The 22,308-nt window shown below is 35.8% G+C and overlaps 1 protein-coding gene across 3 annotated transcripts in view; it reads right to left on the reverse strand.

The window, feature by feature from the left end:
* SAMD13 (sterile alpha motif domain containing 13) overlaps positions 1 to 22,308 on the reverse strand; it is a 42,211-nt gene that overhangs the window by 14,327 nt on the left and 5,576 nt on the right. The window lies entirely within an intron of this gene.

A 22,308-nucleotide genomic window follows, 5' to 3' on the forward strand; every position in this document is an offset into this window, starting at 1 on the left:
CAGTCACTGTTTTCCTAATAAACCATTAAACCTTTAATATAAAGTATTTCCTCATGTACTATTTTTTTAATCCAGAAATATTAAGAGTGGTCCAGTGATTTCTGGTGGCTCACAGTATGATACTCATACTCCTGAGTTAAGAACACCAGGCCCTTTACAAAATAGCCCCAGTGTAACTGTCTTTTCCCATCTCCTCCCACTTTCCTCATCCTCATCCCCATACACCCTCACTGAAGCATGTGCCTTTGTACATGCTGTTCCAGACACTTACAATGCCCCTTCATTTGTTTTTACCTTACAAGATCCACCATTCCTACCTAGTTAATCCTAATTCAAATGCCTCCACCTCTGTGAGGTATTTTCTTGCTCTACAGGGAACTGTTTTAGTTATAATCTCCTCTGCATTCAAGAACTCCATTCAAACTCCCACTGTAGCACTTTCCATGCTGGATTATGCTCTCTTCTCATCAGACAGTCTCTCCCACCAGCATGGGAGATGTGGGCTAGAAATATACATTGGGATCTGGACCATTTCTTATTTTATTATTCCTAGTGGCAAGCACCTAGTTAAGAACTCAATCAGTGTTCAAGTGACTAGATATGATCAAGCATTTGTCTAGGAGGGTCAGTGGGTACCCTGTCTGACTGCATTTAGAGAGGAGGGACAGGCCAAGTGGAATAGAGACAGAATGGCAGGGACCTGCAGTGACTGTGATTCTGTGTGATTTCTGTTCGGAAGTATTTGTCTGGATTTTTCTATGCCTCATGCAAGGTGCTTCTTCCAAAGTGAACATCTGATCATACTTCGCTGCTTAAAATCCTCCAAAGGATCCCATTGCCTTTGAGATAAATTCCAAATAGCTTAACTTGGCTTAGAAGATTCTTCGGGACAAAGCCCCTCTAGCTCTCCAGGATTACCTCGGTGAGCAAGCAGACATGGGCTTGCTCCTGTGGACCTACAGGCCTGTAGGGGGAGGACAGTCATGAGTACAGCCAAACGCACAGCTGCACATTGTGGTACGTGTTATGACGGACAGCTGCACTGTATTGTGACAATTTAAGGGGCTAGAGGAGGCTTTCCTGTGGAAGTTTCTTTGGAGGTGAGGTCTAGAAAGCAGCCAGAGATTAACCACACGAAGAAGTCAGAAGAAGATTATTCCAGATTCTTTGATAGGAATGTACACTGCCAAGGGAGCCAAGACCAAGGGAGCAGGTCTTGAAGGTCACATCAAGGATTCTGGATTTTTGTCCACAAGCAATGAGGATTTGTTAATTGTTATTATGTAAAGGGGGTGACCTGATCAGATTCACATCTTGAAAAGAGCATCGGAGAGGAGCCAGAGGGGAAGAGGGGTGCCAGTGAGAGGTCTACTGGAGTCATCCAAGCAAGAGATCATGGTGACCTAGCCTGGAGTTGTGGCTGTGGAAAAGGAGAGAAATGTGTGGATTTAAGAGATATTTAACCAATAGAATCAGCACGACTTAGTGGTGGACTAGACATCGAGAATGAAGGAAGTGGAAGTGTCATGGAATTGGACGAACGGTGGTTAATTCACTTAGATACCACCACTAGGGTTAGTTGGATACATTGAATTTGGGGTACCATCGATATCCAAGCAGAGATTTAGCGGGGGACATTGAGTCTGGAGCTCAAAGCAGATGAGTGGGCTGGAGGTACACATTTGGGAGACAGAAGCATTTAGATGGGAATTAGTTTCTAACCCCTTCTTAGAAACTACCAAGTTTCTTGGGAGAGAGATAAGAGAATTGGGCCTAGAACTAAGCTTGGGAAGGTTTAACATTTAGTGAAAGTTGAAAAGATTCGTTATTTTTCATGGAAATGAAACTGCCCAGACTTTGGGAATTCCTGAAAGTCTTCAAACATCAAAAGTCAATGGTCTAGCTGTATCTCTGCCTCACTCCCAGCACAATGTTTTGTACATAGTAGGAACTTAAAATATTTCATGAAGAAAACAAACTTCTGTCCTAGCTTAAGAAAAGGGAGCCATGAATCAATGGCACATGTGATCATTGATTTAGTAACACAGCACTTAGTTTAAAAACATTTAGAGTGAATGCTTAATAGAAGTGTTTTCCCTTTTGGGCTGAGAGACTGTGAATCTATAAACACTGCATGTCCTTGTACCTACACACTTTTAGACAGACATTCGTGCTCACCTGTGTAGACACACGCACCTTCCTACCATTTAACAGGCAATATACATAAAGAAAAAAACTGCTTCTCACCCTAATGTTGTCAAATATTAACTATGTGTTTTAAGGTCAAAGTTAAATGGGTTTTTTAAAAATTATCCATGTGCTGGGATTTTTCTACCATCCCATTATCATAAGCAGCATGAGCTGACACTGGAGACTCTATTTTAGGTAACATTTTCCTCTCTTGCTTAAAGTGCACTTGAAGAACGTTTGGAAAGGAGTTCCTTGTTCTAACGAATCTTTTAAGTTTTATAATCAGCTCACTTCAAGCACAGGGTCCTATCGGATACACTTTTAAGTGCCCCAGAAAACATCTTAATTCACTCTCCCTGTGGATGTCTTCAATTAGCTACGTTCCCTCATAAATAATAATTATTTAATTATAATAACAAAGTATGCTACATTATAATTTTAGGATGGGAAGCTTTCCTGATTTTTATTCTGCTGAGATACGACATCATCACTTCCATGATTCTGAAATGCACTTGAGAACTAGCAATGCAGCAGAGGATATGAATTTGGCAAAACTACTGGCAGTGTAGCATAAGGAACAGGAGCGATGTGGGACTGGGTGCTCTCTCCTACTGAGGGTGGGGGGGATCCACGCAGAAGAAACAAGCGGTTAGAAACTAATCAGTGCATTTAATAAGTGAGCCACCTAAATTTAAGCCTGACAGCCCCTGCCCCACAAAATAACTTCGAAGGAAAACCAGTGTTTTCTTTCTCCTGAGAGGAGAAACCTGTCTATCTTTATCTCTTGTGCTCTCCAGCACCTAGACAGGTCCGGTGGTGCATGGTCAATCCACAACAAAGCTCTAATACACTAATGGACTAACAACCAGGGTACTTAGAATCTACAACGTGCTTTTCACACATTACCAATCAGCAGACTCCCAGCTATTTGTGAACTGGCTACTGTGACCTGTTTTTAGGAAACTAAGGCTCAGAAAGGTCAAGACACTCATCTAAAATTACATAGTAGACAAAGCCAGGATTGGATTCCATACATGCTTGCCTCCATATCAGTGCTTTTCCCACTCTACTTACTCATTGATACCACAAATTTACTAAAAGCCTACTGTCTTCTCAGTACGGTGTTAGATGCAGGGTCACTGCAGGGTCACAGATGCAGGGATAGGATACATAGGCCTTGCCCTCAAGAAGCTGGCAATCTGGTGAGGGGAAACAGACATGTAGGCAGCAAACTCTAAATCATTTTAGAATTGAGGGAGACGCATGCACTGGAGGGCGCAGCAGTTCTGCCTGACTAGGACACGTGAAGATTCTCAACAGCAATGTTGAAAAGCATCTATTACTCCAAACACACCCTAAAATCATTCCTGAGAGGGGATGGCGTGGAGAGGCAGATACGTGCAGACACACATTGTCACTTCTAAGGTGTGTATGTTAAAGCCTGGTGAATGGTTTTGCAGGGCCAGTTCAGTGGTTGCAGCCACAGTTTTAAGGAGCAAACTGGAGATGAGCCAAGGCAACATGATGGTTGGGGTTGGGGAAGCCATTGTGCCAAAGCTGAGTAAAACTGTGAGAACATTTCAGAGGTTGGATTTAAGTGTCGCCTTTCCCCACTGGAGAAGCCAAATGTCTCCTCAAGGCCTGTTATTGGTCGTCAAACCGAGACACTTACTCATAGGTCCCTTTTAAATGGGCCATTCTCTCAAAGTCTTTTCTTATAACTTATGCATGCCAAATTCCAAAAGGAATTTAAATGGTGCTGTTTAAAACACCTCCCAGATGGTGGCTCCCATTGTGGTTGATAATTTTGCACTGATGAAATGAGATGGCAGTTATAAAAGTTCCATTATCATTTAATATTGATCACTCACTATCATCATAGCAAAATGTTTAATAGAATACAATGTGTAAAGATGATAAATTCATAAATATTTTTCTAGGCATGGAATCTTTAAAAAATATATATGCATTTTACTTTATGCCAAAAAATTAGCAAGAAATGAGGGCAGAATTTGTCTACACCTCTATCACTTAATCAAATCAATGTTTCTATTTAACACAGTCACCTCTTAGCCCTTGTGCATATCGTTGGGTATGTCATGTATTGATAAAAATTATATCATGCATGAATAATTCACCCTGGGAAACGATGATCCCTTAATTAAACAATCACCTCACTTTTAAAGAGAGCTAGAGAGACTCCATCATGGGAACAGAAATGCAATAAATAACAAACTTAGCAGATATATGCAGATTGGGACCTTATAATGAATGTTTTCATGTCAGCACGCTATAATTTTAAGTGCCGGCAGCAGTAGTCTCCATTGTTCTTTCATATATTAGTGAAGGCACGTGGAAAATAGTTGGAACTCTTTCTCTGAATCTAGCATGTGTATATTCTATGGTACGTATGATATTATAGATTCCGAGGGTTGATTAGACCAAAAGGCAACTCTGGATAAATATAATCCATATGAGATTCAAAATCCCATTATAGACATTAATTGTATTTCTGCTTTAAAGTTCAAAGCAAAAGTTACTTCAGACACTGGTTAAAATATTAGGAAAGCTAATCCTCAACATTACTTAAGTTTCCACTTAGAAATGCACTTTAACTTTGTATTGCCTTGATATTTATAACTTACTTTTAAAATTGAATTAACCTATTCTTTGCCCATATCTTAAAACAGGCTTTGTCTAAAAGCAATATAATTCTGATTGTAATGAATTAATATTGATTTCTTTGCCTCTGACATATCTAAGAACGGAGCAACTAAAACTGAATGAGTTTTAGTTTATCTCCATTCTTTTCTCTTTCTCCCTTCATCCTAATAAGCTGGCTCAAAGGCAGGCAGGCCCAAAAAGAAAAAGAATGATTCAAAGGTTCTTGGTAGGACATTTTTCTTTCTTTCTTCCTTCTTTCTTTCCCTCCCTCCTTCCCTCCCTCCCTCTCCTTCCTTCCTTCCTTCCTTCCTTCCTTCCTTCCTTCCTTCCTTCCTTCCTTCCCTCCCTCCCTCCCTCCCTCCCTCCCTCCCTCCCTCCCTCCCTTCCTTCCTTTAATATTCGGTAAGTAAAAATGGACTGCAATTAGCTGCAGCATACCCAAGCAATGAAAGCAATGAAAAAGCAAATGATTCTTCAAGCCTCTGTATATTCCAAATTCTTTAGCCTGGCATTCAGGCATTTGAATCAAACATAACTTTCCAGTCTTATTCCCCATTCCAAGTATCTACTGAAGCCCATCTGAGCAAAATCCTGTACTTTCCCATGGCCACAGCCTTGGTTATGCCACTCAAATTCCTGTCTGTTCAACTTCCAGGGATTAGAAACTTACTCATTGTTAAAAGGTACCAGTTCAATGTCCTCTTCCTAATATCCCCAATCAATCTTTTATTCCAATCATTAATTTTAACCTGCCTACTATGAGCCAGGCACCTGAAGAACCTTAGAAACTCATAGTCTAGAGAAGAGAAAAATCTCAAACAGCCACATGATGAAGAGGGTTGTTTGTGTTCCCAGCCTTATTCCAAAAAGCAGTTAAGGAACAGGAAGAATAGATAGATGGGGGGAGGAGGAGAAAGAAATCAAAGTCAGCACGGCAATGTGAGTCAGGCAGTGCGCAGTGTGTGGAGGAGAGGCTTTGGAACCCTGAATCAGCAGGAGAAGGTCCCAGGGCCACACTGGGCATCTTCCTGCATCATTCCTTTCCACTATTATAGGTATGATGGCTTCCCTCTGAAATCGCATGGCGCTCTGTCCTTGGATATCTCTGCTGAGAATGTTTCCTCAACACCCCACCCCATCTTTCTGAAAACAGGATCCTGTAACAGCCTCTTTCCCTACCTATCCAAATAAAGACCTTTATAGTACAAACAAAGACCTCTGCACTAGTGTAAATAAGGGCACTCCTCTCAAGAGGACTCAATGACTTTCTGGTTTTTACTTGCTATCAGATACAATTCATGCCAAGAGTCATGCTAAACACAGACACACGAATGTTCCATATCCCAGTCATTAATACTAAAGATAACTGCATAAAGGCCACCTGAGGGACTTTCCGCTCTGGGACCCAGCACAGGGGTAATTCCAGACGCCTTAGGTGCAGCTTCATAGCTTAGACAAAATTCGTTTTCCTTCTGTAGGAATAACAGTAGCACATTGGAAACTACGCAGAAAACAGCAGTCCTTCAAGGTTGCTAATGTATAAAAGATACATGATGTAAGTTTGTGAATTCTGTTGCCTCTGAATGAAGCTCCTACTGTTTTCACATTTAAAATACAATATGCTTAGCTGACTCAAGTTATGCATATTTTACTCTTTGAAAATGTACACTTCTTTAAGGCAGTTATTTGCAATGGAAATACTGGTATAAATCAAAACAGTAAGCACACTCAATTTTTAACCCAAGTTATCATTTAATTTAAGGGAATAATCAAACATAAGACCATATGGTAAGACTGAATTTTGTCTCCCCCAAATTCCTATGTTGAGCCCTAACCCTCAACATGATTGTATTTGGAGATAGGGCTTTTAGGAGATAGAGCAATTAAGGTTAAATGATTGGGTGGGTCCTAATCCCATAGGCTTGGTGGCCTTGGAAAAGCCACATGCATGTGCTGAGGAACGTCCATGTGAGGACATAGTGAGAAGGCAGCCATCTGAGAGCCAGGAAGAGAGCTCTCTCCAGGAGCTGAATCAGCCTGCAGCTTGATCTTGAACTTTCCAGCCTCCAGAACTATGAGAAATAAATTTCTGTTGTTAAAGTAACCCGGTCCATGGCATTTTGTTATGGCAGCCCAAGGTGACTAATACACCATATATCAGAATGAGCAGACAGCCATAAAATATTAAGGAATGAATTTTGGCTTCACTAAGAAAAATAAAACTGTACCAGTTACAAGTTACCACTATTAACTCCCACATATTATCTGTATTTAAGAAATCATGCAGCATTAGACATATTGGGGGGGGGGAATCACTTCATAAATTATATAAATGCCTAACCACTATGCTGTACACCAGAAACTAACATAAAATAATATTGAATGTCAACTACAATTAAAAAATATATTTAGTCACAGGATGTAAAGCACAGCATAGGGACTATATTCAATGGCATTTTAATAGCTATGTATGGTGTCAGAGGGGTAGTGGAGTTAGTGGGGCTATCACTTTGTGAGGGGTGTAAATGTCCAATCACTTTGTTGTGTTATACACCTGAAACTTAAATAAAAAAGTATTGTAAAACACAACAAAGAAACGATGTAGCACTCTAACTGTTCCCACCAAACATATCTGCAGAAGGATTACACCAAATCCTGATTAGAAAGGTAATTTTTCAGGTTTGAATTAGTGGCTCAGTTTACCTTCTCTTCCCCCATCCTCCTCCTTCTCTTCTTCTTTCTCTTCTTCCTCCCTTTTTCCTCCCTCCCTTCCTCCCTCCCCTCCTTCCTTCTTTCCTAACAAGCTATTTGTTAAGAGGTATTTGCTATTTAGCCACTCCAAATATAAGGGGGGGGTGGCCTTATATTCCCACACCTTCAGTGTAGAGGTATGTACCATCATGATCACTCCCTATTCCAGATCGCTGCTCCCTAAAAGGAATAGCATCCCGGGAACCATCACTCACTGCATTCAGGTAGAGCTGAGCAGTGTGGTCGTGGGGCCTGGGAAAGGTGGACGGAACAGCTGAGAGAGGCATAAAGAAGACAGAGTACACAGGAACTACCGAGCAAGCTGGTACAGTCCCCCTATTGCTTTCAAAGGACATACATCAAAGGACTGATAATTATTTATGTGACATCACAAAAAGACAAGATTAGGTATAAATGAATTTACACTAAAGCCAGTGATCAGACACACAATTACTTCTAGTAGATTCCCCTTCCTCTTTCCCTAAGGAAAATAACCAAATACCCTGCGAAGTTATTTATTCAATCCTAGATGTGATTGCTTTCCTTAGAGATGGAGACCTGACCGATGTGTAGATTTCTATACATGTAAACATTGTTGGATCTTTTATATTAAAGTTTATTGGGGGTGACAATTAGTAAAGTTACATAGATTTCAGGTGTACAATTCTATATTACATCATCTATATCTCACATGGATCTTTTTAATGAAGTAAATAATAGTAGCCATCGTCATTATTGTTATATAAAAAGTCTCTTTGATAATTCTACACTGAAGTCAGGATTTTGGAATTCTAGAAATACAAATAATAACTAGACCCTAATATTTTACTTCTACCATTCATCTCCTAATCCTACAATTCACATGGGTAAAAACAACGTCTTTAACTTAATACTTAGCTTAATAGTTAATATAGTTAACAGCCTTCAGGGAGAGTTATTTCAAAAGTTACTATACTGGTAAATTAATTTAAGACAAAGAAATAAAAAATATACAGTGGGGAAAGAACAGTGTTCAATAAATAGTACTGAGAAAACTAGACAGCCACAAGCAAGCAAATGGACCACTACCTTCCACCATACACAAAAGTTAACTAAAGAAGGATCCAAGATTTGAACATGAGACCTGAAACCATAAAACTTCTAGAAGAAACATAAGCGATAAGCTCCTTGACGCCAATCTTGGTGATGCTTTTCGGATCTGACTCCCAAAGCAAAGGCCCCCAAAGCAAAAGTAAACAAATGTGACTACATCAAATAAAAAGCTTCTGCACTGCAAAGGAAACCATGAACAACATGAAAAGGTAACCTACCACGTGGGAGAAAATATTTACAAGTCACGTATTTGATAAGGGGTTAATATCCGAAATATATAAAGAGCTTATACGACTCAATAGGAGGAAAAAAATTCAGTTTGAAAATGGGCAGAGGATCTGAACAGGCATTTTCCAAAGAAGACATACAAAAGGCCAACATGTATATGAAAAGGTGCTCAACATCACTAACCATCAGGGAAGTGCAAGTCAAAACCACAATGAGGTATCACCTCACACCTGTTAGAATGGCTATTATTAAAAAAGATAAGAAATCCGGAGTGTTTGTAAGGAGATAAAGAAAAGGGAACCCTTATGTACTGTTAGTGGAAATGTATATTGGTGCAGCCACTATGAAAAACAGTAGGGAGGTTCCTTAAACAATTAAAAATAGAAACACCATGTGATCCAGCAATTCCTCTTCTGGGTATTTATCTGTAGGAAATGAAGACACTAACTTGAAAAAATATATGTATCTCCATGTTCACTGAAGCATTATTTACAATAAGCAAAACATGGAAGCAGCCTACGTGGCTATTGATGAATGGATGAATCAATAAAGAAAATGTAATATATATAATAAATACGTTATACATCTAATGAAATATTATTGAGCCATAACAAAGAAGGAAATCTTGCCACTTGTGTCAACATGAATAAACCTTGAGGGCATCATGTTCAGTGAACTAAGTCAGATAGAGAAAGATAAATACGGTATGATCTCACTTATATATTGAATGTAAAAATTTAAAAAATTAAAGAAAATTTAAAAACCCAAGCTCATGGATACAGAGAATAGATTGGTTGTTACCAGAGGTGGAGAAGGGGTGGTGGGAGAAATAGGGGAAGGTAGTGAAAAGCAGCAAACTTCCGGTTATAAAATCAATAAGGCATGGGAATGTAACGTACAGCACGGTGACCGGTGACCGTAGCTAGTGGTACTGCACCGTATATTTCAAAGTGGCTAAGAGTAGATCTTAAAAGTTCTCATCACAAAGAAAACAATTGTAACTCTGTATGGTGATGGATGTTAACTAGACTTATCATGGTGAGCATTTCACAATATATACAAATAACAAATCATTATGTTGTACTCCTGAAACTAATATAATGTTATGTCAATTATATTTCAATTTTTAAAAAAGCTAGTACAATATTAGAGCAAGTTTAAAACTTTACAACATTCATTACTAAGAACAGTATCAGTTTACTGTTACAAAAGGAATGTTAGTTCTAAAAATTTTAAAAAAGTGTCTTTTCTTCATAATGAAACACACTGAACACAAAGACAAAAACAGTGAGATACATGTGCAAGAAAAGGCCTGGCATGAATAGGAAATAGCTTCTTTTGAAAGTCCTTGCTAAACTTGGTTGTTGTGAATTTTCTATTGCAGTAGAGCTTCTCCACTGAGGGGTAAGAGTTGCGGTGGTGGTGGTGGGCAGATAAACCACTTCCTGTTGAAAAGCTGCTAACTTATAATCATCTATTGTGTGGGAATATTGGTTCCTCCTCCATCCGCGGAGAAAAGGGAAGAAGGGAAAACAGACAACTGAGAGTAAGACTAAGTGAATGGCAAAAAAAAAAAAAAAAAAAGATATTGAATACTTGCGATTTGTACAGATATGAACATAATTGTAAAATACCTAGAACTTTAAAAAAATAATTTAATAAAAATTATACCAAATAGATCAGTGATAAGAGCATCATGTACCAAGGTTTATGATTAATTCAAATCTTGTGGATCTGAAATCCATAAAAAGAGAATATTACAATGCCATTTGTTCAACAAAAGTTTATTTTATGTGTTCTTTGAATGTATGGCTACCTTCTTGTCTATGTACTCATATACTCACACGTGTATATATTCTTGATACATGGAATATATGTGTGCCTTGTTGAATGGCTATGTGTGTGGATGGATGGATAGATAGATAGATAGATAGATAGATAGATAGATAGATAGGAGAGTATTTGCATAGATATTATCTAGAAGAATATATTCCAAATTATTAAGAGTGCTCCCTCTTAGTTATTTTTAAAGTTAATAAAAATGAAAGCTAGAATCTTGACAATAACTACATCTATCCCACTCCCCTGACCCAAGGCCATCATCACCTTCAATCTCATACTCATTTAACCTTCCTCCTGGTGCAGCTGTGCAAGAGTTTCTCTTGGCTATATACCTGTGCAGTATGGTAGCCACTAGTCACATGTGGCTACAGATAATTTAAAATTTGACCAAGGAACTGAATTTTTAATTTTATTTAATTTTAATTAAATTAAAAATTTTGAACTAGTACAAAATATGTTTCTGTTAAAAGCAACTCCACTGTTTGGTGTGATTACATGTCATTTTAACCATTGCATCACCTATCGTGATGCAATCACCTATCACTATCGTCAAATTAAAGTTCTCCTATCAGATGTCTGGGGCCTCTCCAGTATTATGCATAAGCACATGGCTAACCTAGTTGGTGACAAAGTTTGATTCAGTTCAAATGATTTTTCCTATGTACCCATGTAACACTAATGTATTTGATGCAGACAGCATAAGTTTAGAGTATCTTTGTATCTTATAATTGGAAAGTAAGTTGACAGTCTTACTATTTTAAGTATCATATAATTAAATGTTTTTTAGTTAAAAATAAGTATGAACAAATTTAACATTTTTAAAAGGAGGCATACTACTGATACAGAATTGAGAGGAGATGCAGAAACTAGCACTAGAACCCTAACAGTAAAGAGAAAAGCAGACTGATTGAAAGTATATTGGAAATTTCATAATGAATTGCAATTTTTAAAAACAATTTATTGGGGTGACAATTGTTAGTAAAGTTACATAGATTTCAGGTGTACAATTCTGTATTACATCATCTATAAATCCCATGGTGTGTTTACCACCCAGAGTCAGTTCTCCTTCCATCACCACATAGTTGATGAATTGCAATTTTAATGTGTTAGGGCAGAACAAAAGGAAAAAAAAAAAAACTTGTGTAAAAAAATGGTAAAGACAGTAAAATGGACAACATTAAGAGACATTTTCAGTAAATATAGTGAATTTAGTAACTTTCTTCTCAACAATCAAAAAAGAATTGATGAAATGAGTCACCTGAAATCAAAATTAAATGTCCAACAAAACATTTTGAAGTGATTTTAAACAGAATCTGAGTTTACAAATTTGTCCATCTATAAACAGTTTCTATTCTTGCACAAAAAAGAAAACAATTTTTTGATAGGTGGTTTTATTCAGATTTGTTATAATATTATGAGAAAAGACTAAAAAAGTACTTCACAAAAAGTGAAAAATTTTCAATGAAGCCACCAAGAAATTGAGTGAAGAATACACGCTCTCTTTAACAATATCTAAGATCAACTGATTCAAAATTTGAAAAGCATAATTACTTTTCTTTAGCTTTAGATGAACAGTGCAGCATAAAAGATACTGCCCAATTAACATTTGGAGTATGCTGTGTCTCAAAAGACTTCCAAGTTTATGAAGAAATGATGTCAATATATGGTCTGAAGAATTGAACCCATAGTTTAAATATTTTAAAATCTTTTACATCTGTCAAAGAAGAACTTCAGCTAGATTTGAAAAAAAAGTAATTCGATTCTGATGGATGCATCCACTAATGTGGCTACATTAAGTTAAAAAAAAAATAATCTGGATTTAATGTAATTTTAAAATACAAGACTGATGTTTCCCTTATTGCTTCATTCTACTATATGATGTTAATATTCAGTTTTCTAAAACTGACTCTTGAAAAGTGTCATGGATGCTGTTGTTAAATCATTCAGTGTATATTTGCAAATGCTATCGATTAATACCAGATAATGAAAGTCTTAAAAGAAATAGAACGCAATAAGTTTAATGATCTGTGTTCTTTGTCAATGTTTGTTGGAAAAGTCATGGAAAAATTTTAGAGAGATTTATTGTACTGTTAAGTCCAATTTGAGATGTTATTAAAACAAAAGGAATGCTTGCCAAATATTCAATAATTAAAGACAAAAAATGACAGAGTAATTTACATTTTCTCATTGATATCAGATGACATGCAAGTGAGCTAAATTTTAAGCTCCAAAAAATAGGAAAAGCTGATTTGTGACCTGACCTAGGTATACACATGTACAAAATTTTGTGTTGAAATGGAAACTTTCCAGAGTACAATACAACAAAAATAATTTTATAGTTTTCTAACATAAACCAATTTTGAGAAAATTAAATAATGATTTATTGACACTGATAAACTTATAGTTGCTTATAAATTTATGCAATACCCTTTTGAAATCAATGTTAATGATACTGACATAAGTATTAGTAAATTTGTTTAACTTGCACAGATGGAGTGTTAAAACTGATAATGCTTTTGCTCTAAAGTTAAGTCAAATCTTCTAAAAAAGAAGTAGTTGTATCAAATATGCATATATTAAAAGAAAATAACTTAGGGGGTGGAGGGTGGGTGATGAGGGTAAGGGGGATCAAATATATGGTGATGGAAGGAGAACTGACTCTGGGTGGTGAACACACAATGGGATTTATAGACGATGTAATACAGAATTGTACACCTGAAATCTATGTAAATTTACTAATAATTGTCACCCCAATAAATTTAATAATAAAAAAAAGAAAATAACTTTTTGGTATTTGATTCATTTACTGGAACTTTTAAGTATGTTTGGAATTATTGGGGTATTTGACTCTTTTTCAATGGTAAATTGTATGTTATATAATACAGATCAAATATTTCTAATGAAAGTTTTGCAACCAAATTGAGATATACTCTAAGTATAAAATACACAGTGGACTTAGAAAATTTGGTACAAAAAATGTAAACCACTTCAGTAATAACATGCTATATTGGTTACATGTTAGAATGATAATAATTTGGATATTTTCAGTCAAATGTGAAATATATTAAAATTTATCTTATCTGTTTAAATATGATCATTAAAAAGTTTAAAATTATATATTGGGTTCAAATGTCATTTCTTCTGGGCAGAACTGGTATGTATCCAGAAATAGAATTGTTCAGTTATAAAACATTTAATTGTTCAACACTTGAAGATAATGTCAAAATGTTTTCCAAAGTTGCTGTACCAATTTACACTCCAATCAGCGTTGTATCCTACAAATCCATATCTTCTCTAATAATTGGTATTATCAGATATTAAAAGTTTTGCCAAGTGAATGGGCATATTATTATGATACTGATTTGCATTTTCTTGGTCACTAATGATACTAAATATCTCTTCGTATATTAATTGGCCATATATATTTCCTCCTCTATGGAGTGTTTGCTTATGTTTTTGACATTTTCTATGGTATTTTTCTGTTTGTGTTTTGCTTACTGATTGGTTCTTACTGTTGAAGTTCCTCAACATAAAATTATGTGTATAATTCACTTACTCTTATATTTCAGAATGAGTTCAAGTATAATGTAGGCCTTGGCGATTATCATGTTAAAATCATATTGACTTATAATACTCAGAATAACAGAGATCTAAAAAAGGGCCATGATTAGAGATCTAACAGTCCTGTGTGTCAAGACCACAAGATTTTAGCAGGAATAAATGAATGAAATGAGGAAGGGAAGTCCAACAGGATGTTTGTTTACAATTGTTAAAGTAGTATTTATCCAATCAGTCACTTAGGTAACAATTTCACCGAGTTAGAAGGACTAAAACATAAGTTCCAATCATCTTTTTCCCTTTCTTACAACAATGACATAAGAATCCATGGTCCGGCTCTGGAATAAGCTTGTCCCAAGACTGCCTAAAACAAGGCTCATTCCTGCTAATGAGATTGAGTGAGGATAGTTACAGGATGAAAGTTGTATGAAAGAAAAAGAGTCATCTTGTAATCAAAATAGCTGGGTTTAAGCCCCAGTTTAGTTCCTTGAAAAAAGACTGCAATAATATTTACCATATCTAATGTTGCAATGTTTAAATGAAATAACATTTATGAAGCCAATTAGCACAACGTGTGGTTCACAGCAGCATTCTAGTGTTTCATGAATTGTAATATAAAGACTATCACTGCCACATCACTCTATAGTCTACAAGTGCCTTCTTTTCATTATCACGTCACCCTCCATTCCTATTTTACAGTCACGAGAACCCAGGCAGAGAGAAATAAGTGATTTATTTATAAATTATTTTTCTGTTAGCTCAGAAAAAAGCAAGGTCAAACCCAAGTCTTCCAAACCTGACTTGCCTCAAAGTTGAAAGCTCTTTCCATTGCTTTACAATGCCATGCTTAATTTCTCTGTGGTCTGCAAATCTAGGCTAGAAGTTCCCAGAGGAAGATGAATTTTCCCTCCCAACTAATGAACTGGTGAATTTTAAAAAAATAATAATAATTTCAGACTTACAGCTGAAAAGTTGCAAGAATAGTACAAAAATCCCTTATACCCTACACCCAGATTCCTTCAATGTTTACATTTTACCATATTTGTTTTATTCTTCCTCTCTTTACTCCTTCTTCTCTTCCTCCCCTTATATATAAAGTAAGACGGGGAAGAAAGAAGGCAAAGGAAGCTCCAGATTGAAATTCATGGTCTTTTTAGAGTCTTAAGCAGAAATGACCGATATAAATATGTAAACTAGTTCTAGTACCTAGAAGCCACCCTGTTACACATTCCTCATGCAGAGCTTAGGCTAGAGCAATGGTTCTTATTTGGAGGTATTTTGTCCCCCAGGGGACATATGGCAATACATGGAGACATTTTTGATTGTCATGATTGGAGAGGGTGTACTACTAGTGTCTAGTGAGTAGAGGCCAGGGACTCTATTAAACATCCTACAATTTCCCCAACCCTGACAAAGAATTATTTGGGCCAAACAGCCAATAGTGCATAAGTTAGAAAACCTTGACCTAGTGTACTGGCTCTCAGCATCAACGTCACCAGGGAATATATGAGATGCAAGTTCCCCGGCCCCATCAGAGACCTAGTGCAGTAGAAACTCTGGAGGTGTGACCCAGTAACCTGTATTTTAACACACTCCCCAAGTGTTGCAACCTCAAGCTTCAGAAATAACTGGCCTAGTGTGCTTAGGACAGACTTTAAAATGTTCTGTACTCACAACAATATATGATTTTGGAAAGGGACGTCCTGTCTTCGTTAACTTATGGTCATATTATTAAATGTTTGCATCCGTCTGCAAATCTTGAAGACCAACACAAGGTGCGATTCCACAGCCGCATGCGAGTGAAAGTTATGCTGTGGTGAAAGGGACTGAAAGCTACCTTTGACAATCTAATGGCCGCAGTGAAGAAGAAAGGACTCAGGCTCCAGAGCCAGCCTTAAATCTGAAATCCAGCCCCACCTCTTTATTAGCTGTGAAATCTTATAAGGTCTTTAACCTCCGGGAGCTTCGGTTTCTTGGCTATAAAATGGGAATAATAAAATAAATACCTCAAAACAGGATTAACAAGGTTCACACAAAGTGCTAAACACATAGAAGGGACTCCATAAATAGTAGCCTTGTAAAACTAAAACTCTGATCAGGAGCACGTTGCCAGCGAATAAAGGCTGTTATCCTAGGCTTCTTTGGAAATGACCCTTTGTGACGGTACATTCCCCAGTAAAGCAACTTGATTGTCCATACCTGGAAACAAAATGGAAGCAACTGTAACCCTAATTTTGATAGATCTGAGAAATAGCCTTAAGACTCTGTTTTATGTCTTTTGGGATTTTGCATTTTAATCTCACTCTACCCTGTCCAATAGGTTAAGCACTAAACACTTGTGGCTATATAAATTAACTGGAAATTCTATTTCTGCTTAAGACAAAATAATAGGGCTCAGATTTACCCTTCAGTCTAAAATAATTTTAAAAATAGACAAAATATATGAAAGAATGGAACTCAAGGGATTGGACATGGGCAAAAAAGAATAGTGATCCCTGAGGGATGGAAAACAAGGAAGGTAAACTCTGTCAAGTACTGCCTGGAGAAGGATTTTAGGCTGTACACAGGCCAGAATCCTAGAGAGGAGAGAGAGCTACACAGAGAAAACTCTAGACATCTGCAGATCTCAAGTACTCAGCAGAGTACTGATTATCACATACAAGCGAGGAAACTAACTGAGGCTGGGGAAAGAACCACACAAAAGAATTAGAGAACAATCCATGGAGGTCATGCAGGGATGGAAAAGTGCCTTTTTCCATCTGCCAGAGAGAAAAATCTCATAATGCAGGAGCATTGGTTGGAGTACAAAGACGAGTCTTACCTTGATGAAAGGAAAAAATACCCCTAGACTAAACACAGCCCTGGTCCTGCCTTACCATTCTTAAATGCAAGATTTAAGAGGATCAATTACTTGTTTCCAAGTAACTTAGATGCATTCCAGGACAGAGATCAAGAATATTTACAGGGATACAAAAATATCCAGCACCCAATACAGTAAAATTCACAATATTTATCTGACATTAAATAAAAAGTTGCCAGGCATGCCACTGTGGAAAACAGCATGGAGATTCCTCAAAATTAAAATTAGAACTATCATACGGCCCAACAATTACGCTTCTAAGTATTTATCCAAAGAAAATGAAAAGACTAATTTAAAAAGATATATGCACCTCTATATTTATGGCAACATTATTTACAATAACTAAAATATGTAAGCAACCTGGGTTTTCATCCATAGATGATCAGATAAAGAAGATATGGTGTAAGAGTATATATAAAATGGAATACTACTCAGCAATAAAAATAGAATGAAATCTTGCCATTTGCAACAACATGGATGGACCTAGTGGGTACTATGCTAAACGAAATAAGTCAGACAGAGAAAGACAAATACTGTATGATTTCCCTTCTTTGTGGAATCGAAAAAAACAAAACAAAATAAGCAAACAAAACAAAACAAAAACATTCATAGAAACAGAGAACAAATTAATGGTTGCCAGCGAGGAGAGCTGTAGAGGGATGGGTGAAAAAGGTGAAGGGAATAAAAGGTACAAACTCCCAGCTATAAAATAAATAAGCCACTGAGATGTAGTGCACAACACAGAGAATATAGTCAATAATATTGTAGGAACTTGGCAGAGCGATAGATGGGTACTAGATTTAGTGTGGTGATCACAGTGTAAAGTATATAAATGTCAAATTGCTATGCTGTACATCTGAAACTAAAATGCTATTAATGCCAACTAAAATTTAATTAAAAATTTTTAAAAATTACCAGGCATGAAAGAAGCAAAAAAATACAACTCATAACGAGAAGAAAAATCAACTGAAACTGACTGATAAATGACAGAATTAGTAGACAAGGACATTGAAACATTTATTATGTCTGTATTTAATATGTTCAGAAGCTAGAGAGAAGACTATGTTAAGTAGGGACATGAAAAATATTTAAAAAGATCCAAGTTTTACTTCCAGAGATGGAAACTACATTGTCTGATGTGAAAAACATATTGGGTGGGATTAACAAGTGATTATACATTTCAGAAGAAAAAAGTTGAAGGCAAAGCAATGGAAACTATCAAAAATGAAACAGAGAAAAAAGACAAAAAATATTAACAGGCATCAGTGAATTGTGGGATAATATCAAGTGATCAAATATACCTATTATATAATTGGAGTCCTCAAAGGAAAAGTGGGCGGAAACAAAAGAATTAGAAAAATAATGGTTGAAAAACTTCCAAACTTGAAAATTAAGCCCACAGATCAAAACCAAAACAGACTACAAGCACAAGAAAGATGAAGAAAACTATACTGAATCTCATAATCAAACTGCTTAAAAAACAATGATAAAGAGAAAAATTAGTAACCATAAGATTGCCACGGGGAAATGAAAGTCAATTTGGGGAATGTAATCAATAATGTTGTAAAGATTTTGTACAGTATCTGATGGACACTTGTCTTATTAGGGAGACCACCTCAGGGAAGATGTAGATGCCTGATCACTGCACTGTACACCTGAAGTTGAGCAATAATGAATGTCAACTATAATTATATATATGTATATATTTACAAGAAGCAGAATACAGCATTAGGAATAGAGACAGTGGAAATGTAATGGCTGTGTGCGATGTTAGAGGGGTAGTGGATGGGTTGTCACTGTGTGGGATATAAATGATAAATGTCTAGCCATTACATTGTTTTGTGCACCTAAAACTAATTTAAAAAATGGAAAAAAAATCTACAGAAAAACTAGAAAGTAACCCAAAGATTTACCAATTATCAAAAATTCACAGAATAGGGGCGGACGGTTGCTCAATGGTTAGAGCACAGTGCTGATAACACCAAGGTCTCCGGTTCAATTCCCACATGAGCCAGTGAGCTGCACCCTCCACAACTAGGTTGAAAACAATGACTTGACTTGGAGCTGCTGGGTCCTGGAAAAACACACTGTTCCCCAATATTCCCCAATTAAAAAAAAAACAAACATTTTTTTTTTAATTCACAGAATATTAGCAAAATCATTTTGACTATTTTCAAGAAGAAAATTGAGAACAAAGAGAAATAATAACTTTCTCTTATGTCACATAAAATTGTGTCAGATAATATGTAAATTTTATTTTGCCCCAAACCTTATGAGATAAATAAATATTAATATCGCCATTTTAGAGGTTCCAGAAAAGTTGAATAAACTTGTCTTGGTTACAGGGAAAAAAAAAAGGAGTAAAATTAAAAGCAGGCGCGCTTAAAAAAAGACACGCTACATCCAGAAGAAAAAAGATAAGAAAAAGACTAAATGTTTTCTCTTAAGATCAGGAAAAAAACTAGGATGTTTAATCTTACCACTTCTACTCAACGTTTTACTGGAGGTCCTATTCAGTGCAGTACGGTAGGATAAAGAAATAAAAAAAACTTCCACATCAGGAAAGAAACAGTAAAACTCTCTTTACTCACAAGACCTAATTGTCTATCAGATGGAAGCTACCAAACTAGAAGTAGTAAATGAGTTTAGCAAGATTGTAGGATACAAGGTTGATATAAAAGAATCAATTGTATTTCTATATATCAGCAACAAACTGTTGAAAATCAAAATTTAAAAAGCAGTACCATTTATCATAGCATAAGATATGAAATATATAGGAATATATCTGAAAAAAGATGTGCAAGACCTGAACACTGAAAACAACAAAACACTGCTGAGAGAAATTAAAGAAGACCTAATGGAGAAAAATGATGTGTTAATGGGTTGGAAAACACAATATTGTTAAGATGTCAATTCTCCTTCACTCAATCTATAATTCAATACAATGACAATCACATTGCCAGTAGGTGTGTTTTTTTTGTTTGTTTGTTTTTTGGGTTTTTTTTGTAGAACTTTACAAGCTATTTCCAAAGTTCATATAGAAATGCAAAGGACCTAGGAAAGCCAAAATAAGTTTAAAACAGAACACAGTTGGGTGGATAACACTCCCTGATTTCAAGTTCTATTATAAAGCTATAGTTATCCAAACAGTGTTGTTATTTGCATAAATATATATAAAAAATAATCAATGGAATAAATAGAAAGCCCAGAATTAGATCCACACATATATATTGATCAATGATTTTTCAACAAAGTTGAAGGAATAATTCAACAAATGATGCTGGAAAAACTGGATGTCCAAAGGCAAACAACAACAACAACAACAACAACTACTACTACTACACCACCACCATCAATAGAAACACTTTAATTCTTATTTCACACCATACATAAAAATCAATTTAAAAATCAGAGTCACAAATCTAAGAACACATAAGAGAAAAACTTTGCGACCTTGGGTTAGACAAATATTTCTTAGATATAACACTAAAAGCATAAAAGCACTATCCATAAAATAAAAAAAATTGGTAAACTGGACTTCATCAAAAGTCCACTTTGAAAGACACCATAGAGAGAATGAAAAGACAAGTCACCTGTAACATAAAAATATTTTCAAATCATGTAGATGGTAAAGGACTTGTATTCAGAATATATAAAAACTCTCCACACAATAATATATTTTTAAAAACTAGCCCAATAAAAAGATGGGCAGAAGATTTGAACAATACTAAAGGAGATATGTGGATGGTAAATAAGCACATGAAAAGAAGCTGAACATCATAAGTCATTAGGGAAATGAGAATTAAAACCACACCTAATATCTAATATGAAAAAGACGGATCGTATCCAGTTTGTGAGGACAAATAACAACTGCAATGCTTTCACACTGCTGGTAGGAATGTAAAATGGGACAACCAGTTTGGAAACCAGTTTGGCAGTTTTTAATTTTAATTTTTTAAAAAATTTGGCAGTGTTTTTTTAAAAGCTAAGCATGCACCTACTGTATAGCCCAGTCATTCCAGTCCTAAAGATTTATACAAGAGAAATGAAACCATAAGTCCACACATAGACCTGTACACAAATGGTCAAAGCAGTTTTATTTGTAATACCTGAAAAATGGAAACAACCCAAATGTTTACCAACAAATAGATGGATAAACAGTGAACACATAGGTGTATCCATACAATAAAAGAGTACTCAGCAATACAAAGTAATAAACTATTGATGCATACTATAACGAATGAATCTTAAATTAATTATCCAGGTGAAAGAAACTAGACCCCTCCCCACCCCAAAAAAGTACATTCTGAATAATCCCATTTATATAAAATTCTAGAAAAAGTAAACTATACTGACAAATAGCATATCCATGGTCACCTGGGGATACGGGGACAGGAAAGGAGGTGAGGAGAGAATACAAAGGGTTGTGAGGAAACTTTGGGGTGATGGATAAGTGCATTATCTTAATTGTGGTAATGGTTTCATGGTTACATACAAATATGCGAACTTAGGAAATCTTATATTTCAAACGCATGTAGTTTATTATATGTCAATTGAATTTCAATAAAGCTGTGAACTTTTAAAATGGATTGAATAAAACTAAAAGTGCAGTTCATCAATTACACTAGTCACATTTCAAGTTTTTAATAGCCACATGTGGCTACCGGCTACCATTTTAGACAGCACAAGTATAGAACATTTTCATCCCTGCTCAAAGCACTATTGGACAGCACTGATCTAACACATACATAAAAAAGCATCTGTTTCTTTCTTTCCTCCTATATCTACCTACCCCAAACTTCAAGAATGGGAATAAGCATGGCAGCATGGCACTGATACATAAATTACCTCAGAATTTTAAAAAGGAAATTTTATTGTTTAATATAACTTAAACATAAATTATACCTTCTATTCACATATATATATATATATATATATATATATATATATATATATATATATATATATATATATATCACAGGGTTTTCCTCATTTAGATATCACAGTTTCTATGAATTATATTTAATTAGTTTTCTCCAAAGCTCAAGTTGAAGGCAATTTTAACTGAATGACATGGAAAGAAATGAAAAAGATTAACACTCACTTGGAACTTACTTTATCCT

This window comes from Rhinolophus hipposideros (assembly GCF_964194185.1).
Source record: "Rhinolophus hipposideros genome assembly, chromosome: 8".
NCBI lineage: Eukaryota > Metazoa > Chordata > Mammalia > Chiroptera > Rhinolophidae > Rhinolophus > Rhinolophus hipposideros.